General features: G+C 42.2%; 1 protein-coding gene and 1 long non-coding RNA gene across 5 annotated transcripts in view; one reads left to right on the top strand and one right to left on the bottom strand.

Moving 5' to 3' along the window:
• Nucleotides 1-26887, bottom strand: part of STX1A (syntaxin 1A) — a 105980-nt gene that overhangs the window by 58950 nt on the left and 20143 nt on the right. The gene's annotated exons all lie outside the window — the stretch shown is intronic.
• The window catches only part of LOC138768161 (uncharacterized), a 36646-nt gene that overhangs the window by 7908 nt on the left and 1851 nt on the right, over nt 1-26887 (top strand). The window contains exon 2 of the long non-coding RNA XR_011358940.1: nt 9303-9359. This is a non-coding gene — a long non-coding RNA (uncharacterized lncRNA). The remainder of the gene's footprint in view (nt 1-9302; nt 9360-26887) is intronic.

Raw genomic sequence — 26887 nt, 5'->3', positions numbered from 1 at the left:
GGCCTGTCATGACAGGTTTACTTTAAAACCCTTCACTATTTAGCTGACACAGCTGTGTTAATTCAGCAGCGTACTTCCCTAGTCCTTCTGGAGTTCACTACATGATAATAAATTATGATGCAGGGAGTCCTGTAAGAGGTAAAGTGTTCTGTCCATGACAGAGGCTCCTGACCCTGCCAATCACTCCTGTGTCCGGAGGCAGCATTCTGCCTCTGGCCACAATAGCCCGCTCCCTCCTCCAGCTCTCCGCTGCACAAGTGATGATCTCAGAGCAGGGAGGGGAAGAAGACACAGCACCTGCAACTAGGTGAGTATTGGTTGTGTTTTGTTTTTACACAGGGATGCTTGTACTGGGGGAAAGGTAGGTGTGTGTGTGTGTGTGTGGGGGGGGGGGGTGGAACAAGCCCACAGGAAGGGGGCTAACTACTAGGGAAGATGCCTATATGGGAGGGACTAATTGCTAGGGGAGGTAACTACATAGGAGGAGAGATACCTATATGGAGGGAGGAAACTGCATGGGGGGATGCCTATGGAAGAATGACGACATGAAGAGAGGGGGGAGACTACCAGGGGGTGATTACCTATAGTGGAGTGTCTACATGGGGTATGTCTAACCACCAGGAACACTACCCAAGGGTGGAAATAGCAATATGGGGAATACTACCTTCTAGGGGAGCTACCTGCACAGGGAATAGATGCATACATACACAGATGCATAGAGAGAGGCCTGACTATGTAGGGGCACAGAGGGGCCTAATGGGGGCACAGAAGGGTCTAACTACTATGTGGCTACAGAAGGAACTAACCACTATATAAGGGCACAGACGGGGCAACATAGATGTGGAGGATGCTGATGGTGTACGAGCAAGGAGCCTAAAATGTTTGTCTGGCAGATCCTACCGGGACGACTCATTCCTGAGAGAAGTCCTCATGATGGTCCAGGCCGAATGGAGAGGAAAAGTGAGTGACTCAGATCAGAGAAGTCCACTGTAATTCACTTAACAAAGATGCCTCCTGTGAGTCATACACTGTAACTGTAGTCAGTTCTGGGTGTGCACGGCCTGTGTAGAGCTGTGAGGCGCACTGTGTTTTTTTCCTGGAATGTTTTCTAGTCTTTTTGACTTATATGTGTGAATAATCTCTTTGTGCTTTAGGCATTTTTGTGTGCTTAATTTTTTTCTTGTGCCATCAAATGACCTAGTTGGTGGACCACAAAAGGTGACAAAAACACCAGAAAAAAAATGTGTACAACAATGGCATTTTTCAGAACAATCCCATTGAAGTCTATGGGAGAAAAAACACCACAGTTTGCCGGAAAAAAAAAAAATCGCCACAACCTCAACATGCTGTTTTTTGACAAAACTACCAAAGAGCCTCAAAAACACCAAGGAGAAGAGAAAAAAGTCACACCAAAAACGCTTTATGTAAGGCAGATGATAAATTTCCACTGACTTTCAACTAATTTCTGCCTGCTGCATTTTTTTGCAAAAAAAAAGAACAAAAACAAACAACAACAATGCCACACGGTTTTTATTGATGTTTTTTTTCAGGATTTTAGGGCACCTGCCTTTGGGTGTTATGCAGGGAGCACAACATCCCATGTAGTAAAATACCAGGATCAGCCCTGATGTACACCTGGTATAGCAGCTACTTGTGCACATACAAAACTGGACCTATGCCAGAGCTACCAGGAACTCCACTTTATATTGTTAAAGGAGCTCAATGCTTTACCAACGTAACCAGAATAGACAGGGGCTACTGAACCTGTGACAGTGAGCTAGGGGCCAACTTAAAAGGGTACCATGCGATTTTTACATTTTCTTATATAACATTCTGACATTTATCGATTCTAATAAAAATAGGCCAACAATCTTTTTGCTGTGCGTAGGGACTTTATACCATACATGATTCATAAGGCAAGGGTAAATCTAGTGAAAGATGCAATTATCGATAATAACCCTTACATTGCTTTACATGGCTCTGACCAATGGGAATTTGTTAAATATGCTCAAATATGGCTTTTCTCAGCTGGTCTGGTATACATTAAAAGTACTATCACCTGAGAATTTACATGTGCTCCTCTGCAAATGAGCTATGTTGCTATGGAAAATGTCTTCCTGCAGCCTCCCAGTACTGGGACACGCTCGTGCAATTGTGGTGTAGAAACCTGGACATCTGATGTTATCTGAATAATTTCCGACTGATACTGGCATCTATAGCCTGGATCTACACACAGTATTTTAGGTTTTATATTAGTAATTTTTCCCCAAACCAGTGTCCAAAACATGGAAAATGGTGCAAATCTTTCAGTTATAGTTTTCCTCTGTCAGTTCCTCTCCTGCATCTGGTAAAACTATTGACCATAATATTGTGGGTGCACATTGCCGCATTGGGGAATGTACACACTACAGTATCCTGGCGGATTATCCGGTGTAGATTCCACAGCTTGTCCCTGCTCGCGGACGTGCGCAAATCTGCCTGTCCCATAGATTCCATTCTATGCACATATGCAAAACAAGAGTCCGTGGAGTCTCGGTTGCGAGTCTCAAAACATGGGGTAGCCAGATATGCCACGGGGTGCTTCCATGATGGGGAGAGCACCACACCACCCTGATAAATAGCCCCTCAAGTCCCACTCGGTTGCAAAAATTGGAACATAAATAGGGAAACACCAGGGTGGCAGATTCCATCAAACAGGTTTATTCTTTGCGCGGATGGTGGAATCTGCCTGACCATAGAATGGATTCTATGGTGCAGGCGGATATGTGTGCGCCTGCGAGTGGGGACAAGCTGCAGAATCCGTGGCGGATGATCTGCTTAGGTTCCGTACTGTGGACATACCCTAACCCTTTACAGTTATGTAAGGCCTCACCCTGAACTTACAATATATAACATCACTGGCCATAGATTTTAGAAGTTTGGGGATGAATCTCAACAGGAGAAAACAGCTTTGTTTGTTTTTTAGATGGAAGGCATTGGTGGTGTCTGACAGCCATTATCTTCTCTTTGCATAGGGGCCATATAGAATAAACATGCAAGTTTTTTATATAATTAATGTGCATGTTTATGGGGGAATTGGACATCTTCATTGTAAATAATTATGGTCTTTGCAGAAGGGCTGTGTGCAAGGTAACAGTGGAGTTAATACAAGATAACTGCAGGGTGTGTATTTCACAAATTCCTTTTGTCATCCCCCTGTGTACCACTAAAGCGTTCTCATTTGTATACTTCCTTCCATTCTGCACTGTAATGGTGCCTCTATTACTACTCTTGGTGTAAGCCCATCTGTTCTCAGATTCTGGCCTTGATGGTGCCTCCCCCAGAGTGCAATGGGATTGCCGGCATCCTCTGTGCAAGCCTGCGGGATCTGCTTTAACCAACCAGGCCTCTCTTGGCTTTCAGAAAGAAAGCAGCCTGTGACCTACTTCTGGATTACAGCGGAGCTAAAATCCAGCATGACAGGATCTTTCTCTGGATTCAGCTCCATTAGTGAGCGTGTATGAAAGCCAGCAATGTGTGCACAGCAAACACTGCGCACATAGAGGCAATAGATTCACTTCCTAGATTCAATCAATGTACACAGCGGTAAAATGACCGTGACACGGACATGAATATGACATCAATGTACACAATAGAAAACTGTTCCACATATAGTCACCTTCAGGAGGAATGATAGTCATACATAAATAACCATGATGGGATAGCCTATCTCAGTGTAGACATTTGACTCATTATATGCAAGCACCAGTATTTAAAAACAAACAAAACAGTTGCTTAGTGTGTAACTGTAAAAAAAAACAAAACAAAAGCAACATGTCAAAGGTTTTGATCAGTAGGGGTCTTGATGCTGAGACCCCACAGTCATTAGAACCAGAGAGGAGAAGTATGTGGCTGATCTGTGTGCAAGACCAGAAATGGTCCCATAGACTTTCTATTCCAGTTGGCGTCCTGTTGCACAGACCAACTGGGGAGTGAACAAGTCTAGCTCACAGTGCTTCTTGCTCTAATGATTGTGGGTGTCTGTAACCAGAACTGAATGATCCCAAGGTTTTTTAGTGGTCTGAAAGCCCTGCACTTCACTCATGCAGGAGAGTGAAAGAGAGGAGGTGAATAGAGTTGAGCAAACCCGAGTGTGCTCGAAACTTGTTCAACTCTACTCATGGGGATTACCTAGTTTGCATATAGACTGCCAAAGTTTAAATATGTGTTTAGTGTCCCAGCACATGTGTGCCACTAAGTCTTTATATGCCTGGGTAAAGTAATTCTCTCTCAGGTTCACACAAAAGGGGATGAAGGAGATTGTATTGTGTATTTTTCCCCACTAGGTGTCATTGTTGTATTTATTATATGTACCGTACTATGCAGTGCTAACGGTAGAAATGGGTTAACTACTGTATGTCATATGTTGTGTTTCCTCCTGTCACAGGTGCAGGCTCGTTTTCCTCACTTTTTGCTTATCCTCTTTTTGCTGTCTTGCCTACACACAGCCCCACCAATCACTGGCTAGCTAATGTACCCCTATAAAAATGAGCTAGTTCCTGGTGGGAGGGTTTTCTAGTTGAGTCAGTGAAGAGACACAGAGAGCACAGTTCCTGCTGCAGTGAAGCCAGGGCCTGGCTTAGGTTACTTCTATCTTCTACTACGCTATCCCGGCAGAGTACATTGCTGTATTGGACAGGGCCTTCAAGACATTCCTCTACCCTGCTGTCACAACATTTTCCTTACTGACTCCTGCCTGCACCTGCAGTTACCAAAGTGTATTTATCTTGTATTGCCCTGAAGTTCTTATGAGTAAACCGAGTAATCCTGGTTAAGTCATTGGACTCTGGTCTGTTCTTTTGCTCCTGCACCTATACACCTGTTATTCAAACCTTAAGCGCAGTGCCCATTTGCCCGGTGGTGGGTTACACACCACTCCTGGCCGCCGTGACAAGTGCCCAAGTGACCCTACACACCCACACAGCAGCCACAACAAAGCATAGTTACCCCGGCTTACGACATGTGTCTTCAAATCTACAAGGCTTGGAAGAGTTGTCTGGTTTAGAAAAGTAATTTTTACAAAACATATTAAGACATATTAAATAATATCCTTTGAATAAACAGCGTACTTTGTCCCTAGCTGGAGAAAAGAAGCATAGCCTACTGGCCACTCATTGGGTTCCATGTTATCCTTCACATTCCCTGCAGTGATGCTGCTAGAGAATTAAGCTCTTTAAAGCTGAGCAAATTGTAGAGCGTTCCAACAGTGGGATCAGGGCCAGCCCTAGTGTTTTACATGAAGTATCAGCCAAACCTCTTAAAGGGGGCACCACAAGGAATCTTTATATTATTTATATAGCAGTATAACACTGTTATCAGATTATTGTATACCCTGGGTGCGGCACTATACAGTATATTGTAGTGTATGGTGGTGGCAGCAGCAGAAGCAGCAGCAGTGTACAGCTTGAGATAAGTGTATGGCACTGTTATATGTACATCCTGTATGATGCTGATAGTTAGGCTATGTATGGTATAGTTGTTTGTTCAGTAACTGAGCACCATATGGCGGGTGTCTTCATAAAATACAGCACAGTGCACCATCATTTTCTTACAAAAGAAGATAAAAAAAGAAAGAAAGAGGAAAACTTATGCTAACTTGTGACATACTGTATACAGGAATGGAAGTTACTACAGCTCTGCAGAAAGACTTTCGAAAAAGCAGTATTTTTGCCAAATCCACATCCATCTGTAGCCGTCAATAAGACATATACACTGGCTTGAATCTACTGCACATATTTTCTTAGTTTGGTGAATATCACATGAACATTGTGCTATGTTTGCAAACCTGTCAGCAGAATTACATGTTTTACAAATGTGCCTCTATATGTACAGATAAATCCAGGTATGGAATAGAGAGAACAGTCAGCCATAATAACAGATTGTCTCCAAGATAGAAGGCTCAGAATTTAGATGGTTAACAAGTAAATTACCATAAAAAAAATCCACTGTCATTTCCTTTTTTATCTTGCTATTTATTTTAAGGTCTGTAGATCAATTTCCACACGTGAATGATTTCATTATATCCACAAATGGTTTGCACAAATGCTTCTTTAGGCGTATAGATTAATGTATGATGGCAGGTGCTGGAGTAATAGGCAGAACGGGAAATTTCTCAATCATGAAGGGTCAAGGCCCAGTCCATGTCTACCTATAAGGCTACGGTTCTCATTTTACAGGCTGGAAAACAAACAGTGACTGGACTGTTTGCTTGGTCATTGTACCAAGAAAAAAGGCAAAAACATTAAACAATCGAACATTTTACAATGCATTTGGTTGAAAGGGAAATGCTACTGTCGCATGGCTTACTGTCAAGGTGCTGCTGTGGAGCCCCATCCTTAGGGATGAAAGACGTGGCTGTTAAATTTACACTTACTGGTAATGTGAGTTCACATTGCCCTGCAGAAATTATATTAGGCTCTGTTCACACTTTTATCTTGAAAGTGCCCCAGGTGTTTTACTAGTACCACAGATCTATTGTATTTGCACCCCCCCCCCCCTGCTCTAATATGACCCATAGTCTACTATAGTCATGAGCTCCGGTTTAATAAATGTCATAACGGATATGACAGATCTGTTTTGCAATGGATCTTGATGGATCCTCCTGACTTCCCATCAGCCCAAAAATATTGTTTCACACAAAAAAACCCTGCAAAATGTGTAGTTATTAGCAAAAACAACATGTCTGTAATTTATGTAGAGCTGGCACAATCTGCTGTACAGATGATATATTTCTTCACAGTGACTTGGCCACAACATCTTACAATACCAAATCCATATACCAAATATACTCGCTAGGGCCAATTATCACAGAAGGATACTTCTTCTAGCAATATCTTCAGAATTCTAGAGGAAATATATCCAAACATACAAGAACATACAAGCTTGGTGTACCAGCTCTACTCAGTTTGGGAATCTTTCTGGTTTAGAAGATGCCACCAATACCATCTCCTAACATATTAATGTGACATTAAAGGAGAAGTCCGGGGCTGCAATTATTTTTGGAGAAGGCAGGGGCAGGAACCGAACATAACAAGCACAACTATCCATCACTGTGCCTGTGCAGCGTTGAATCACCGGGACCCTTGTTGGGCTCTGGGATCAGGACCTGGCTGATGGACAGCCCGCTCAGCCAGTCAGTGACTGGGGTGGGACACCGCTCCAGTCACTGATTGGCTGAGCGGGATGTCCATCAGCCGGGTCAGCAATTTGATGACGTCACAACTTGGGGGGAAATGCCTTTTAAAATAAAAATAAAAAAGCCAGACTTCTTCTAAATGAAATTAAATCTTTATAGGGGTTGTCTCATAAAGATACCCCCTGTCTATATAACCCATTAGGGAATACAAATACAACAGAAGGTGGATCTTGGCTTGGGGAACCTTTTCTGTCATCCAGAATTGAGACCCGCTTTTAGGAGCTGAATGAAAAATGTCTAACTGGATTTTTACCAGCAACATTAATTGATCAGTGTGATTGCTCCAATGCAAAAAGGATTGTTTATAAAGAGAAATCCCCTTTAATGCTTGTGTGCACATTAGATTACTAGCCCCCTGTAACTCTGCTAGGTGATACCCACCAGTAGCGCCATCCAGTTTCTTCACCCACTTGCTACTACCGCATTGTCTGCTCCTCTGCTGTACCCCATGCTCATTCTAGAGCTGCTTGTATCTTCCGGTGTTTTCTTCTCTTCCTGATTTCTGCCTGTATCATGTTGCCGACTCATTTTGTCTGACCTGCCCCTGAAGCCGCCTGGCTGATATGATACCCGTCCCATCCCTGGTACTGCACTGATTTCTCCTGATGACCCGGCTTGCTAAATACATTTTTTCTGCCTGTTCCTCAGAGCTTTGTCTGGTCTTTGGGGACCAGCTACTGCTCACACTAGGACCACACTTGTGGAGTGACCCGGTATCCTCTGGCCATCGAAGTCCAGCTTCCGCATCCTGGAGTGGGATAAAGGGTGAAGACCTAGAGGGAACTTAGACTCCCCCCCCTGGTGTGGCCCAAAGCCAAACTGTTTGAGTAGCACAACAGGTCTACACTCGCAGTCTGCTATACCCACTTTAAGGTTTCGGTGCACATTAGATAACTAACCCCCTTTTCTTAACCAATTATTCCAAAAATAAACATGAAAATAGTTTGCCCCTTTTTTTTTTACCTAGCAATCTGTATTTACTTTTTTACTTCCATTTCATCTGTTTTACTTCCTAGGAACAGACCAGTCTCATACTGCACCGCTTCCTACGCCTGCTTTCTATCTCCCTTGGGTGATATCAGAACATTAAAGTTTTGCTTTACTGCATTTAGTTAAAAGATCTTACTTCACGCCATCTGCTACAATTAGAGAGGGCGTCAATAGTCAAAAATACTTCAGAGGGATTATCTGAGGTAAAAAACAAACATTTTATTATCCAGAACACATAAAGCAATATATGGACCAATAAACACAACGACCCAGATTTACGAAAACTGTTGAGTTCTAAGACGGTGTAAACTTACACTAGATAGCCTAAGACTGCATCGGATCAAAATGCAACGTGTTGTCTGATGAATCTGTCAAATTCTTACACAGGAAGATGTGTGGTCCTCCAACAAACAAACATTTTTAAGGTGGCAAAATCCCAGAAACCAGCCAACAAATGAGCAGTGCCGTTCATTGGCTGATCACTAATTGTCCAGTGTTAAAAGCCTTTTAAAATTGTCCATTGTTCCTGACTCTAAGACATCAAATACGAAAACTGACTGTTCTCTTTCTGCCTCTCTCTGTAATCTCTCTTGTCACAAGACAACCAGTGTTATTCACTTCACATGTCAGTGGCTGTAATGGTTGGCTGATCTACTTGTGTGTGTGTGTGTAGATAAGGAATAGGGAACCTTTGGTCCTCCAGCTGTTGCAAAACTACAATTCTCATCATGCCTGGACACCCAAAGACAAAGCTTTGGCTGTCCAGGCATGATGGAAATTTTAGTTTTGCAACAGCTGGAGGGTCAACGGTTTCCCATTCCTGGTATAGATAGACAGACATGGATAGATACACTCTATGTAACAAAACCTTACATACTTGTATGCACGCATTATTCCTCTGTCCTATATAATTTATGTTTGCTTCTGTGTCTACATTCTGATCCAGACTATATCCAGGTTGGATTATTACAAACTCTTATATACTTATGACATCCAGCTGGAACATGAAGGCTGGGAAAATAGGCCAAGCTATAAATATATTGATTAAAATGCCAGGTTATTTGTGCTCCATTTACAGGCAGGCAGGAGATGAAACGAAAAGAAATGTAGGCTTTGGGAGAAAAACCCTTGTAAGGTGAGTGATTAGATAGGGATTGTGCATGTACCTACCCAGCTGATCTGCTGCAAGCTTATAGACTGCAGCCTTGTGCTGACGTGCTATGTGTCATGTGCTGGGGAGGAACAGACAAAGACATGATGCCTCTATCAGGCACAACCCTCTATTGTCACTGGGTGATTCCAATCCAGGTCGATGCAGAACTACAGTTTCAGCACCTTTGACAAATTCAAGGAGGAAACACAAGAATAAGCTGATTTATTGTTCTTTTCCATGCCACTTGCTCTCACATTATATATATATATATATATATATATATATATATACACATACATATATATATATATATATCAATCACCCTCCTAAAATAGGACACCCCAACTACTCAACCCTATAGCCTAAAGTAAGGCATCCCCCCCAAAATAAGGCATTCCCTACTCTAAACCAGCCCACGCCCCCCCGAAAGTAAGGTGCTCCCCTAAAACATGGCTGCCCGTTACCACCAGCCGCTGCCACCCGCCTCCACCCAGGACTCACCTAATCCCCTCATGGACCTCCGAAGCCAGCACCCACCGCAGGCAGCCTGGTCCATGTCCTCCCCACGTCCTGCTGCATGCCTGACCTGCTGCTCACCCGCCGCTGACACCCTCTTGTTTTTGAAAAAAATATAAGGCACGGTCTTATTTTTTCGGGGAAACACGGTCAATCTATCCATCTGAAACAATGGTGCAAAAACACTGCCATTGAAAAAGCATAGGCCTCCCATGCAACCCCTGACAGCCATAATTTGACTCTGGGCTGATATACTCTGGATGCCGTGATGGCTACAAGCCAGCAAGCAGGAAATTTACTCCTCCACGCCTTTTAATTTCACTGTATACACTTTGAGTACTGTGTATATAGCTATTAATAATACAGACATGGTTAAAACCTTCTGTCTTCCCTCTCAGGTTTCACACTGTCACTGAAAAATGCAATGTGCTAGAATAGAGAGCCTGGCTGCTTATGCCAGAAGTTGTTAACATTCAGATAAGCAGCAATCTAGAAGTACTGTGGAATTCATGCCATCCTAAATCCGTATGTGCATTAAGTATAAACTACTAGGCTAGGGATGCGTGGCAACATCTGGACACATGTGCGTATCATGGCATACACCACTCATGCACAACCTCAATAATCCACTATAGGAGAAAGATGTGTGCAGGAAAGAATGCAGACAGGGGATAGGAGAGTGTATGGAAAGCTACTGAGCACTTCTGATGGCATGCTGGAAAATATAGTAGGGGAAGATCTGACATCTAAAGCCCTACTTTTGATTTCTGAAGATCCTGTAGGTGGTCCAAATGATGGTCCTCGAAAAAATGTGACATTTTCTGCATATGGAGGCTAGGTTTATAGACATATGTACTCCTTTACTTTACTTTTACATATAACAGCCTTGATGCATGTAACAACCCGGTCAGGGAACCAGAAGAAAAAAAAAATATATAAAAAAATTAAATAATAATAAAAAAACAACAACAACATGAATAAGTGACCTTGGTATCATAGGAACTTATCAGCAATGGGAAATAAAGGGTTAACTCTGGCTTGGATTAAATGTCTTTATCTGCTGCTGTTAAGATAAAGAAAGGCTCTTAGTGTGAGATGAGCCATCTTATCTAGCAGCATCCCACATCCTTGCTTCCGCTTTCTCTCTACATAGGATGCACTTCAGATTTTAGTACTGTAGTAAAACACCATGGAGGAAGACTATGTGTAACCCTACAGGGTATAATGGTAATATTTTCAATACACTACAGTTTACCATTGTAAAAGGGACAGGATTATTACTACACAGTATTGTGGGCATTGTAGCATACAGTTTCTTGTGCATCAAACTACGGGTTAAAAGTCTTTGTGGAGATATTGTTGGTTGGAGCCATAAATCAAGTGTACCACAAATAAGACGTACATGAGCATGGCTAACCTCCAGTGCACTAGACTTATCAACCAGTAAAGCAAAGCAAGGTCAAATATAATAAAATCAAGACATGCTGCTAGTGATAGATGAGAGAGTGCTACCTATTATATCTGGTGATAGAGTGCTACCTATTATATCTGATGATAGAGTGCTACCTATTATATCTGATGATAGTGTTGCCTATTATATCTGATGATAGAGTGCTACCTATTATATCTGATGATAGAGTGCTACCTATTATACCTGATGATAGAGTGCTACCTATTATATCTGATGATAGAGTGCTACCTATTGTATCTGATGATAGAGTGCTACCTATTATATCTGATGATAGAGTGCTACCTATTATATCTGATGATAGAGTGCTACCTATTATATCTGATGATAGAGTGCTACCTATTGTATCTCATGATAGAGTGTTACCTAATATATCTGATGATAGAGTGCTACCTATTATATCTGATGATAGAGTGCTACCTATTGTATCTCATGATAGAGTGTTACCTAATATATCTGATGATAGAGTGCTACCTATTATATCTAATGATAGAGTGTTACCTATTGTATCTGATGATAGAGTGCTAGCTATTATATCTGATGATAGAGTGTTACCTAATATATCTGATGATAGAGTGCTACCTATTATATCTGATGATCGAGTGCTACCTATTGTATCTGATGATACAGTACTATCTATTATATCTGATGACAGAGTGCTAACTATTATGTATTGTTTATTATGGATGATATTCAAGGACATAACTAGGATTCATGGGGCGGTCTGGGTGTTATATGAAGCTGCAAGAAGAGCTCAGCTAAGCTCTTCACTCCCAAATGCAGTCTTTAAGACATTTCAGAAGTAATTTTTTAGTTACAGTGCCCATCTAAAACCTAATAATAATATTATTTAATAATAATAATAATAATAATAATAATAATAATAATAATAATTTAAAATGTTATTCTAAAAGGTCCTCAAAAATGATCTTTTTTTTATAGTTCCACTGTTTAGTATAAAACACTATATTATTAGAAAAGTGATATTATCACCCCCCTTACTCTATGTGTACAAGCTTAGATGCTGCACATTTCATATATACCTGTATAACACTTGTCTGTGAATAATCAGATCATTTAATCGGTGAACAGTGTCAACTAGGCAGGGCTTTGCAGCAGTTTGGCCCTTTTACCTGCCAGGAGATGGGGCCCAATTGCCATGAAGCCCCACCTAAGTGACACTGTGCAAAGATTAAGTGAGGAGACTGGTGGAATCACTTTAAGTTAATAGATATTACTTAAGAGTGCGTTCATACGTACAGGATCTGCAGCAGATTTGATGGCTCAGATTTGAAGTTGGAGATTCAAAGCAAATTAAATCTGGGCCATCAAATCTGTTGCGCATCTGTTGTGGATCTGCTGTAGATTCAAATCTGCACCATCAAAACTGGTGCAGATCTGCTGTGGATCCTGTACGTGTGAACGCACCCTAAGAGAGAGTAAGTAAAATCCTAAACTCCTGGAATTTAAAGACACAGATAAAGTAAATACTGAAACACAGGCAGGGCAATAAAATAGAAAGTATACTCAGCATAGAAATGCAATTTAGGGAAAAAAATTGTTGATAACCTCTACGAACATTATATTGGCTGCCCCTGCTTGCTACTACCTATCATCTGTAAATACCACTGAAGAATACCTCAAAAACCTGTGCAGCAAGGTAACATTAGTCAGGCTGTCATCCAATGCAAAGCTGATCTACACTCTGCAAACAAGGTATACATATTAGATAAATGCAAGCCCAAAGTGCTGATTTTGGCTGCCTAATATGCATGATTGTCTTCCGACTGCTCCGCATTGGGAAAAAGAAGTAGCCAGCTTACCCCCTCCACCTTGGCCTCCCAGCACGGGCTCTCGCTCCAACAAGTGTAGATACAAGCAACAAGATGAGTCCAGCTCCTGGCCAGGTAAATGCAATTCGAGCTTTATTGACACCTTCGCACTGTGCACACACTGCAGCAACCCCCCCAAAAAAAGACGCCAACGCGTTTCAGTTGCCCACCGCAACCTTAGTCATGGCTAACCTGTATCTGAAAGGTTCACAGCTTATAATCACAGGTACCCAGCGTGCACCGGACCCGACTCCTCCCCTCACTTGCGCCGATGCCGCGAGCACCTGGACTAATTAGCTTCAGTCATAATCAGTCATAACAATAATAGAAACAATGAATAGAATGATAATAACAGGCAATGCAGGCAATTCTAGCTATGGGAATTCATTTATTAGTGGACAGAGGAAAAGAATGAGAATGGAAAACGTATGGCAATCTAATAGTAAAGCAACATTTCTTTGCGTAGGTTCATACCATGCGGAAAACAGGTGTTGAGACAGAACATCCAAAATGCCTCTTTGTCTTTTAGCATTTTTGATGTATCGCCACCCCTGATAGGCACACGAATTTGACCTCCTGGGTCGTGCTAGCTAATTAGTCCAGGTGCTCGCGTCACCGGCGCGAGTGAGGGGAGGAGTCTGGTCCGGTGCACGCTGGGTACCTGTGATTATAAGCTGTGAACCTTCCAGATACAGGTTAGCCGTGACTAAGGTTGCGGTGGGCAGCTGAAACACGTTGGCGTCTTTTCGGGGGGGTTGCCGCAGTGTGCGCACGGTGCGAAGGTGTCAATAAAGCTCGAATTGCATTTACCTGGCCGGGAGCTGGACTCATCTTTTCCCTTGTTGCTGGGGTTTCAAATGCCTGATCATTTGTTTCCCAACTGAAACAATACTGGGGCTCAGAGGAATAGCATCTTCCTTATGGGCATTTAGCCAACAGTTATCTTAAAAAATCTGGATAAAGATGGACGGTTTAGCCAAACAGTAGACCAATGCAATATAGCTTAGTTATAAAGCTGCTATAAGGTGATTGCCACCTGATCTATTGTCTGCCTGCAGAACTTACGGTACTATTACACAGAACGATAATCAGCTGAATTGGTCCGTTTTGGCCGATTATCGTTCTGTGTAATAAAGACAACGATAAGCCGATGATCAGTTGATATAGGTTAGAACCTATAATTGTCCGACGACGACTGCGCACCACTACGAATAATAGCGGTGCGTGGCCTGCAACTGACAATCTACATTATCTATCCACGCTCCAGGGCTGCTGCGGTCCTTTTCTCCCCGGGTCCCGCGCACTCTAGCTTCAGAGCGGCCTGCCGGCTGACAGGCCACTCAGCACATCACAGGCCGGGACCGCCGCGGCCTGTGATTGGCTGAGCGGCCTGTCAACTGACAAGTCGCTCTGAAGTTAGAGCGTGAGGGACCCGGGGAGAAACAGACCGCAGCAGCAGCCCTGGGGGGCAAATGGTCCCCCGAACAGACTCATACTTTCACTGGTGTATTATCTCCTGGCGCTGTTCTCTTTCAGAGAGATGTCTGCAGCTCGAACATGAGCATATGAACTATCTTCCTCTTGTGTCTGCATCTGGACATTCTGCACATATGGGTGAATATGTTATACCCTGATATCTTGTGAAACTTATTTACAATATAGTGATCATTTTTAAAAAAGAAACCGCATTGTGTGATTTTTCTTCCGTTGGACTTCACGAGGTACAAGCCCTCGTTTACACAGCCACACAAAAGCGGAGCAAAATTTGTTGTTTTTGGTATTATCTTCTGGCTCCAGTTCTGCCATAATTTGAAAAGAATTGCTGCCTGTCCTGTACAGTCTGCACTATGGAGGAGGAAGAATAAAGCTACAGGTATGTAGAAAAGGGACAGGGAGGACAATGACAGGGGTACAGGGTGACCAGTCTGGGGTGGAGGCAGGAGGATACAGGGCAACCAGTCTAGGGTTGGGGCAGGAGGATACAGGGTGACCAGTCCAGGGTTGGGGTAGGAGGATACAGGGTGACCAATATAGGGTGGGGGCAGGAGGACACAGGGTGACCAGTCTGGGATGGGGGCAGAGGGATACAGGGTGGCCAGTCTAGGGTTGGGGCAGGAGAATACAGGGTAACCAGTCTAGGGTTGGGGCAGGAGAATACAGGGTAACCAGTCTAGGGTTGGGGAAGGAGGATACAGGGTGACCAATATAGGGTGGGGGCAGAAGGACACAGGGTGACCAGTCTGGGATGGGGGCAGAGGGTTACAGGGTGACCAGTCTAGGGTTGGGGTAGAAGGATACAGGGTGACCAATATAGGGTGGGGGCAGGAGGACACAGGGTGACCAGTCTGGGATGGGGGCAGAGGGATACAGGGTGGCCAGTCTGGGATGGGGGCAGAGGGATACAGGGTGGCCAGTCTAGGGTTGGGGCAGGAGAATACAGGGTAACCAGTCTAGGGTTGGGGCAGGAGGATACAGGGTGACCAGTCTAGGGTTGGGGCAGGAGGATACAGGGTGACCAGTCTAGGGTTGGGGCAGGAGGATACAGGGTGACCAGTCTAGGGTTGGGGCAGGAGGATACAGGGTGACCAGTCTAGGGTTGGGGCAGGAGGATACAGGGTGACCAGTCTAGGGTTGGGGCAGGAGGATACAGGGTGACCAGTCTAGGGTTGGGGCAGGAGGATACAGGGTGACCAGTCTAGGGTTGGGGCAGGAGGATACAGGGTGACCAGTCTGGGGTGAGGGTAGGGATACAAATTCAAAATAGAAGTCATTTAAAAAATTAAAAGTGAGCACAGTGCTGTCTGATAATCATTTTCCATAAAACTTTGCAGGTACCTGGTGAATATGACATTATCTATCCCGTACTATGAACACCACACTAGTACTGCCATAGTTACCGTGGGGTGGGGGGCCCAAGCTTGGTGCACAGTCTGGGGTCTATGGTAAAGTTAATCTGTCCTAGGGGGAAACTCAAGTGTACAAATCTGCAGCTCCATACCATACACATCTGATATACAGTAGTGTAACGTCCATTGCCAGCATTCTCGGGTGAATAGTCATTGTACAGCTGAATGTACAGTTCAATGTTCCTGAAAGAGCTTAACTTTCCAAGGTCATGGTGATTCTTTGTCACGCCTCTGTAGTCTGTTATCTTAGTCAATGAGTCATCACTTCATTAAACACAATGTATGCATCTCAGGGACAAACCTTAAAAAGAGACTGCTGCAAAACCTGCTTCTCACACTGCCGCTCTGCTATTCCTATAGCAATATCTTGGTCTGATTTCCCCCTGGATCCTGAAAATGCCCCTGCTACCTGGAGCTGCTTGTCGTCAGGAACAGAATCACAAGAGCAGACAAGTCGCTGCCTCCCACACACGCACTGCACTCATCTCCTGGATGATTAAACCTTTATCTGACACACTGTATGTTCTTCTAAACCCTTAAGATGTACATGCATTATACATTTGACAAAATTATTACTACTACTTCATTGTACCAAGGCTAAATGTATGTTATAAACATTAAAGACTTCAAAATGATTACAATTATTTCCCCCTGGGATAGATGACACGTTGGTGACGTCTGGCAGCGTCTTATCCCTCCATCCTCCATGGACACATTCATCCAAGCCAAACGTGCATAATAATGGGAGATTGGTACTGTTAATTGTCAGCAAAAACATCACCTTCATAGCAATTATACAACGTTTATGGCCTGCTTCTGTCTTCTTGTTGCTTGGTGAATATTGTTTCTTATTGTCACAGAAGCAGTGATGGGTCCTTTAGGGAAACTCTAGTCAAATATGTGTATATGTATTTGTATGTAGGACTGTGCATTGACAATGATTGGCGCTCCCTATGATACATGTACTTGGTTATGACTACCACATAGCTGCAGCCTAAGGCTGTCATTTCCATATCTCATTTTTCACTATTCGTATGCACATCCCTTTTCCAAATATAGATGTCAGATGCTAGGTGCAAAGAGTCAGGCCAAAGGTGTAAATAGCAGATGGAAATGCATCATGGCTGTTTAGCTGTTTCCACACATGCTAAATTTTTAAAAGAGTTACTGTCATTTGAATAAACATTTCACAAAATCATGTCAAAAGTTTACAATTGGTCAGGGTCTCAGTGCTGGGGCCACCTCTGATCACTAGATGTGTAACAGTATGCTTTGGTATCCAGCTTGGCTCTCAATCTGATTGCAGGAAGTCTGACTAATGCAATCAGCTTGTGGGAGTCGGGGGTGAAGTGCTCTGCTGTGGGCTTCTCTCAGCTATATCTAGACATCATAGGGGGTCGCACCCCTAAAACCAATCTAAACTTTGATGTTTCTTTATAAAATGTTAGAAGTTTATTTAAATGAAAATACGGCTCCCGTATTATAATGCACTGACATACTTGGAAATGATGAAACACTTAAGGAAAATCAAAGTTTTAGACTAGAGATACAATGCAAATTGTAATAAAGTTGCACAACAGCAAGTTGCAGACAAGTTTCACAATTATTTAGGTTGCACAACTTTGATGCAATTTTCTGTTGCATCATGTAGCCCTATCTTGTTTCCCAAAAAATAAGACAATGTCCTATATTAATTTTTGCTCCCAAAGATATGCTATGTCTAATTTCAGGGGATGTCTCACTTTTTCATGAAGAAAAATTCACACTTTTTGTTGAACAAAAAACAAAAACAAAACAAAACAAAAAAAACATTATATACTGTATAGTAGTTGTTATCACAAACCAGCATAACCAGACAACCCACCCGCTCCTTAGCGGCATGGTGGCAGAGGGGGTTTACTTTCGGGGGATGCCTTATTTTAAGCTTTATTGTAAATCCTTATTTTTGGAGGATGTCTTATTTTTAGGGAAACAGGTTAGCTATGGCAGTACTCCTACCTTGGTGTTTTGGTATGTTCCTGAAAGTTTGCTAAAATTCCAGTACAATAGTCAAAGTAGTACAAACACACCACAAAGGTACTTTATTGTAAATGTTTATAAAGTTTCTGTAAATTATAACATATCAAATGTTCACATATAGAAGTTAAATCAGCCAATTGTACTCAAGTTCATACATAGCCCTAAGGTCAGGAATCTTCAGAGCTAACATGCGGCCATCATCTGGGGAGAAACAGCCTTAGGGGGAACATGGAAAGCCAGTGACGTTTCGAGGGCATGCATGAGAAAGAGTGCATAGAGGGCAACGCTACATAAATCCAGTGTGCCCGTGCATTGAATGGAGATTTGGTGAGATTATGGTCTTAATAAATCAACCTCTCCCATAAGCATGTCCCCCAAAAAACTCTGTACTCATGGAAGCCAATTGTATCATGGCTTTAATCTTTATGTCTGCCCTAATTTATATAAACGTTATCCCATGGCTTCAGAGAAGTCAGAATTCAGCAAATAATACATGTCTTTGTCAAAAGTGGCCGGCTATTTTCTGAGCTGAAAAAATGCCGGATCTGAGATTTTTCAGTCAAACAATTCAGTTGTAATTAGCATCAACAGTGAAACAAAATCCTGGTGAAGTCTTCAGGGCCCGACACTGACTGAACGAATACATCTGACAGTAATTTTAAGAACTAGTCATTGCATTGCTTTGTAAAATAGCCCCCACACTTATCAGATAATAAGTGAGGTCTGATGTTTTCTGTAAGGACTTTGTGATGGACAAATGACTGATACCCCCTTATAATTGCTAAAACTATCAAATTAAATGGCAAATGCAGATAACAGGCACATTAAACCCAAAGAATTGGTTATTTTCATGCTAGCTGACAAACCAATATAGCTCCATACGGTATTTATTGCAATATAGTACTAACTAATGGTTTGTTTACACAAACAGATTTATCTGACATTTTTGAAGCCAAAGCCAGGAACAGACTATAAGCAGAGAAAGGTCATAAAGGAAAGACTGAGATTTCTCCTCTTCTTAAATCCATTCCTGGCTTTGGCTTCAAAAATGTGTCAGATAAATCTCTCTGTGTAAACACACCATTATGCTCACTTATGAGAGGGGAAGTCTTAAAAAAATAACAGAAAAAATTCAGATCATTACTATAGAGGGGCAATAATAGTTGTTGTCCTGGCAAAGATTCTTTTGTGTGGTGCACTTTATTTATGATATGAGAAAAATATAAGAAACTGGGGAGTCTATGAAAAAAGGGTCTAAATACTACAAAATTATAGATATATAAATACTGTATGTAGAGTATATTACTCAAGCAGCAGTTGCCATATTTTACTAAATAATTTTTTTGCTTGGTTTTCTATTCTATTCAATCACCTTAAATGATAACTGTTGCTTTAAATGACCTAACTTCAGTTTATAGCCTATGCAATTTCTAACATATTTGTAAATCACTTAATTTACTAAAAATGACTCCTTACCCCTAGAGAAAAAGCTTCAGGGGGAAGTTCTTTCAGCAGGACAAATTACTGGAGACTTGGTTGAGGCTTATTATGTGCTTTGTGCAGAAGAGAGTCTGGGCTCTGTACCTTCCAGCTGTGAATCTGGGCTGTGTATCTGCCTACTGCCGGATATATACCTAGTTCTGCTGCATAGCCCCACACCATAAGCTTCTCAACAGCAACAACAGTAGCAGCTCAGAGTTTAGTGGTAGGCCATGTTCACACTCAGTAAGAGACCGGCCGTTCCGTGACCCGGTCTCTGAAAAGATCATCCCGGCCGGTACTGTATACCAAGTTTATTCACTACAGCCGGGATTCCCTCAGGCTGCAGCACTACGCAATACTGCATCCTGGCTGGTACTGTATACCAAGTGTATTCACTACGTCCGGGATTCCCTCAGGCTGCAGCACTACGTAAGTGCGGCAGAAATCACTGCCGTTGTAACAACGGCCGTGATTTCCGCGGCACTTATGTAGTGTGAACATAGCCAAACAGTTCACTTGCATTGCTGCTGCTTTACTTTCTGCTGACATAGCACTTTACAAACCCAGTGCGTCAGTAACCCCTTCTCAGCCCGCAGGCCATCAAATATACTGTACTGAATAAATCATCAGTCCAGCACAGTACCAGCCCACTCAGTCCAGTGTTCTTTCTTCAGCACTATGGGAAAGGAAATCCTGTATGTGCCCTGTGTGATACACTTTAAGCAACAGCTGAAATTGTTAGCGACCTCCAGTTTTTTACCATATTGAATAGGTTATAAGTGGGGTTAATGGTATATGGGATTTAAACTCTGGAAGCCATACCATAAGAGATACTCAAATGACTGCAAATAAAAATGTGGGACACTACCATAAATAATGCGTAGAATTTATTTTGGTTTGTTCTGGATTATTTTAGTCATCTGGGGTTTGATACTTTTTAGGGGTCTGGTTTGTTGTCTAAATTAATGTAGGAATCTTGTATGAGGTCTGCAATTATTTATGTGTGAATTACTTGTAAGGTCAGGTCTGGGTGTACTATAGATGATAGCTGGTGATGACCGCAAAACTTAGGGGTCCAAATGGTATCAGTAGTATGTGCATCCCAGTAAATCTGCGGCATGTGGCATGGATTTAAGTAATACCAGCATATAGGTATTCCACACTTGATATACCCCCCCATGGCCTGATGGACAAGCTGTGTATTACTATTCCTCTTGTCAAGAGGACACATCCTTATGATTGGACACGGTCAGACTATATCGGGACCCACCCTTTTGGCAAGATGCTTGGTAAAACCCAATTGTCATATCAACAAAAATTCATTCAAGAAAAGAAAAGGAGTATTGTTTGGGTTTGAGAATTAAACCTGGCAGTATAGAAAGACAGCATGGCAGGGTGGGGAAGGAGGGTCCACGTTTGTGGAACAGCCTCAGGCTTATGGTCTACTTAACCCGCCACTGCTACTAAATGTTCTACTACAGTAGGATTCAAGAAGGCAGAAAAGACATCACAGCTCTTCAGCCTAATTTCCGCTGGTCATAAAAGCTATTTTATCATCACATCTTTATAATGAATGCTTAGGCCAACTCACAGGGGAGAGAAAGCAGATATGTTAGGAAGGTGTGTGAGGGATGAGCTGCTTAGCCTACTTTCTGATCTGTTAAATAAGAACATTTTATTTAGACCGCACACTACTGAGATGATATATATAGACATAGGTCTTCCACTTCAGTGTTGGCTAAAACATTACTCATAATGTCACGTACACACATACTGTAATAATTATATTGAATAGTAGATTTTTTTTCTATATTTTATGTATAGGATTAGATTTCACAAATGATTAGTTGTAATAATTTCTGCAATTCAGTTGTGAATTCCATTACATTTAGCTTCTCTTCAAACCAGTAAAACCAGGGGTCTATTCACTATATTGTGGTGTAGGACATATTGGTTGGCAAGCTTTGCAAATTAAGTTTTGCATCAAAAGATATGTTATAGGCTATGAATTCCCAATCTTATATTACCATAAGGGAAGCAATGAAAAATGCTCCAACTTACTGAGAGCAGTGGCAGGCCCATTCATTTCAATAACCTGAATGTGGTTATTAGTGAGTATGCTTGAGATGCTTTCTACAAGTGTATGCTAATTGAATATTACTCAAAAGCGTGGTTAGGGCCTCTAAAATGAATGGGTGTATGCCACAGTATATATTGTCATCCCATACTTGGCATTAAGCCAATGGATAACTGTGTGCAAAGAAGAGCCCATTGGGCCTCATTTAAGAGTCTCAAAACATGGGACTAGCCTGATATCCCTCCGGGAAGGGCCCAGCCAAGGGGTGGCTCCTGTAGGGAAACCACCAAAACCACCCTATTAAGTGGCCCTATAAGTCAATGTAATGACAATGGAAAAACCAAGGCCATGTAACCATCCACATACAGCTGTTTCGGGGTGTTGCCCCTCATCAGTGTGGAGCAGGATTCTGGCTAGGTGGGTGCAATGCCTAGTAAAGCCATATGGGAAACAGTTCACTGATCTCATGGAGACCAGCCAAAGATAACACTGTCGGCTTCCGTTTAAAGTGCTGAATGCAGTAAAATCCTAGGTGCATTGCTTCCTGGGAAATACAAACATGCAAAAAAAGAACCCATGAAGCCTAATTTAAGAGTCTCGAAACATAGGACTAGCTAGATATCCCTCCGGGAAGGGTCCAGCCAAGGGGTGGCTCCTGTAGGGAAACCACCAAAACCACCATATTAAGTGGCCCTATAAGTCATTGTAATGCCAAGGGGAAAAAGTGGATAACTGTGGTAGGTGTTGTAAACACACTGTAAACCTAATCTGAGACATTGGGTATTTTCAAGAGGACTCAAGTGTACAGTCTAAGAAGCCAGCAAGAAACATAGTTACCATGTAGGTTAAAATTTAGTGATTTAATATTGTTATAACAAACTTGGTATGGTGGGATACCCAACCCTTTGGCATCCTTCACCAGTATATGCTATATGTGAGCGTCGCCTTTTCTTATTCTCTACTGCAAGACCAGATCTACAGTATACCAAACAATCTTATTTCAATAATAGTGTTTAATCTTCATCTACCATTGTGACTTTAATCCATGTGATGATCTAGTGAAATTGATGCAATCGAGCCCTATAGGGTAGCATAAATGAAACCCCAGTGACCAGGAACTGCACTGTGTCTACACCCTATACTTAATCCAGCTCTGCCTTCACATACTTCTCTTATTCTATAGGTTTATTATACCACAAGAATCCGACTGAGATAAGAGGAGGTAAAACGGCTTCTTTTGTTGTGAAAATATAACCGAACAACTTAACTAGATGAGAAAATTATTGGGGCGCTAACTGATTATTTGCTACATTTGCTATAATAACACACAGTTACACTGATAGTAATGATAGATTGAGCATTAAGTGGACTGTTTTTTTTAATCACCAGGAGAAACTGTATGAGATTAATAGAAGAATACACTCTATATAAGTTACTATAGAGAAAAAAAACATTCATCAGGTAGAGAAATGAACAAATACGCCACAAAAGATGGCTATAGAAAGCTGTCATTACAGAAAGTCCCTATCATCCCTACAATCTATCAATGAGGTGTGACCCATTATGACCTGGCTTATTCTATTCACTAGTCTCAATTCTGCAAAAGAAGAGCCGGTGGAGCCTCATTAAAGAGTCTCGAAACACAGGACTAGCCAGATATCCCTCTGGGAAGGACCCAGCCAAGGGGTGGCTCCTGTAGGGAAACCACCAAAACCACCATATTAAGTGGCCCTATAAGTCAATGTAATGACAAGGGAAAAACCAAGGCCAGGTATCCATCCACATACAGCTGTTTCAGGGTGTTGCCCCTCATCAATGTGGAGAAGGATTGTGGCTAGGTGGGAGCAATGCCTAGTAAAGCATTTGGCTGATCTCCCAATTCTGACCTTCAGATCTTTTTCTAATGGGCTTGCAAATGACTTACCTGAGATGTTGGTCCTCTTATTATTTGGTTCAGGGAAGAAAAAGAGCGCTGCACCTCACACCTATGGCTGATACTAGTGCCCCTAGGCTAAATAAAAAACACATCAGAATTTTGTGTATGAATTGATCAAGCCATACTGCCCCATGTACCATTGTGCAGGTATCTGATACACATGGGTCCCTACACTAAGTCCACACCGTGCCAGTCAGTGGCTACCAACCCCGCAGGCGTGCACAGTCAGGGAACGGGGGCCATGGGACGGCCCTGCGACCCCCATGCCACAGGACCAGACCCAAAAACACCACACCAGAACCCGGCCAGCACCGCCGGCAGAGAAGGTCGCCCCCAAACAGCACAAGTCTGGATGAGGTATTGCGCTCACCATAGCTGCTGCAGACAGAATGGGAAAAGACAGGAGGGATTAAAACCATGAGCACTCAGGTGTCTCCTGCTGATTGTGGTCATGTGGGTCTCACCAGGAGGAGTGCAAAACACGGAGAAAAGAGAGAAACAAAATACGGTTCAGGGAAGAAAAAGAGCGCTGCACCTCACACCTATGGCTGATACTAGTGCCCCTAGGCTAAATAAAAAACACATCAGAATTTTGTGTATGAATTGATCAAGCCATACTGCCCCATGTACCATCGTGCAGGTATCTGATACACATGGGTCCCTACACTAAGTCCACACCGTGCCAGTCCTGTGACAATGGGGTTGCAGGGCCATTCCGTGGCCCCCCTTCTCTGCTTGCGCACGTCTTGCGGGGATTGTGGTCGCTGACCGTCACAGTGATGTTTTTTGGTTAGGGACTCATGTGTATCAGAAGACCTGCACGTGGTACATGAGGCAATATGGTTTGGCCAAATTATATACTAACTTCTGATGTTGGTTTTAAATGTAGCTGAATAAGCTTTCGTGTCAGCCATGGGTGCGATGTGCAGCCATTTCTGTCTTTTTGGCTTGTACATATTATATGTATTCTGTCCCTTTTTTCATTGTGGCTAGCACTCGTGCTTTGTAAGACCCATGTGATCCAAATTAGCAGGAAGCACTTGTGTACATAAGGGGAGGATCTCCTAGTATTCTCTCATTGTACCTGCAGAGGAATGGAGAGAGGTAAGAGCTTGTTCACACTTGTGTTGCTTGTCGTCCACTTTTTCCGCCGGTGGCACCTGCAGGGTTCAGGGGGGCCCTTTAGGGTCTGGTCCTGTGACAATGGGGTTGCAGGGCCATTCCGTGGCCCCTCTTCTCTGCTTGCGCACGTTTTGCGGGGATTATGGTCGCTGACCGGCAGTGGGATGTTTTTTGGTTAGGGACTCATGTGTATCAGAAGACCTGGACGTGGTACATGAGGCAATATGGTTTGGCCAAATTATATACTAACTTCTGATGTTGGTTTTAAATGTAGCTGAATAAGCTTTCGTGTCAACCATGGGTGCGATGTGCAGCCATTTCTGTCTTTTTGGCTTGTACTCTTATTATTTGGGCTTCAGACACCTTGATGTACACACACATCTGAATTGTTTGACCTGGAATAAGCTCACCCAACACCTCAGCAAGGGACAACATCCCACCAGGTTTACTCCCACATAGAGACAGGTCAGTTTAGATTGTGAGCCCTAGTGGGGACAAGTAGCAAATCCCCATAGAAAACCTTTCCTGCTCTGCACAGTTCCTGTCTTGGAAAGGGGTGTCAGCACAGAGCACTATGTCAGACTGGAAAGAATACACCACTTCCTGCAGGACATACAGCAGCTGATACTGGAAGACTGGAGATTTTTTAAATAGAAGTAAATTACAAATCTAACGTTCTGACATCAGCTGAAAGATTTTTTCTTCCCGCTGGAGTACCCCTTTAAGTGATGTATGCCCATTGACATATTTTCTTTAAAGGAAAATTAGATACAATAAGCTAAAAAAGCTAGAAAATATATGCTCTCTGTGCTCTGCAGAATTTAATTCAAACACTTGAAACAGACAGCAGAGGATACAGCTGTAGGTGGGGTTTAGTGAGCCAGTGGAGGAAGGTTAGTGCTCCTGATTAGTGATGAGCGAATACTGTTCAATCGAATAGATATTCGATCGAATAGTAAGGTATTCGATCTATCGAATATTATAGAATAGTTCACACAATATTCGATAAATATTCGATAAGCGTTTAAAACCCCCAGCTTTCGTTTTTTACCTCCAAGTGGTCGAATAGATGTTTTTCAATAATCAAATACTTGTTCCCATAGACTTTAATTGGATCGAATATTCGATTGAATATTTGGGAGATATTCGTTCGAATATCGAATATTCGAATATTTCACTATTCGCTGCTGTACCTTTAGTGCTGCATCATCCCATGTAAAGTATGCACTCAAGACGTTCTTGTATCAATAAAGTTGAAAATTGTATTTTGTATTCAAATTAAATAATAAGAAGGAAACATGCTGATTACAATTGGCATTCTTCTTATTGTAATACTAGGCACATTACCACCTGCTCTGTGGCTGCTAATTTCACAGTTCATTCTAATAGTCACTGTTATTACTCTATTTTATATGTGCATATTTTCCAATAATGTTTTCTGATCAATGTCAGTTTTATAAAACACATAAAAAACAAATTATATATGATAATAATCCTGTTTTATAGTACAACTGCCATGCATTATTAGGCATGAGGACTGTGAATATAGAAAAATTATGCTCTGTGGTTATACAGACATTGCACTTCACAATGGTTAAATATTTCTTATATGATTTGATATTGATTTGCTTTGCTATTATTGTTTTATATTAACAAATACTGCATAGTGTTTATTTTTTTTTGTCTAAAATAAAAACGTAAAAAAAAATGCCCACCCAATTTTACTGTGCTTTGGTGTTTTTCTCAGTGCTGTGGAGGTGGAGTTGGAGCTAGTTTTAGTTGGAGTCGGAGTTGGGAAAAGTGTACCGAAAAAAGTCTTTCAAAATTTTATTATTGAATTTTTATATGATTTTTATAAATGTTTCTTATCAATATATGTTATGCTCTATCAATCTAAGGCCCTTATTTAAAAAAAAATGAAAAACACTTTCTTACATACATTTAGTTTCCTCCATATATCAGTAATAAAGCACTGGCCCTATTAGATAGGTGATGGTCGGGGAAAAGATATCGGACACTATATAGCATTTTTTTCCATGCTGGATGATTGTATATGAGCAGCAGTGTAATATGAAGATATCCTGTGTAATATAGAGGAGGAGGAGAAGTAGTAGTGCAGCAGTAACCTCTGTGCTCAATGGGGTGTTTTCTC

The sequence above is a fragment of the Dendropsophus ebraccatus genome, chromosome 11 (genome assembly GCF_027789765.1).
Source record: "Dendropsophus ebraccatus isolate aDenEbr1 chromosome 11, aDenEbr1.pat, whole genome shotgun sequence".
NCBI classification, from domain to species: Eukaryota; Metazoa; Chordata; class Amphibia; order Anura; family Hylidae; genus Dendropsophus; species Dendropsophus ebraccatus.
Note: the sequence above shows the minus strand (reverse complement) of the source record. Positions and strands in the feature narration are given on the sequence as shown.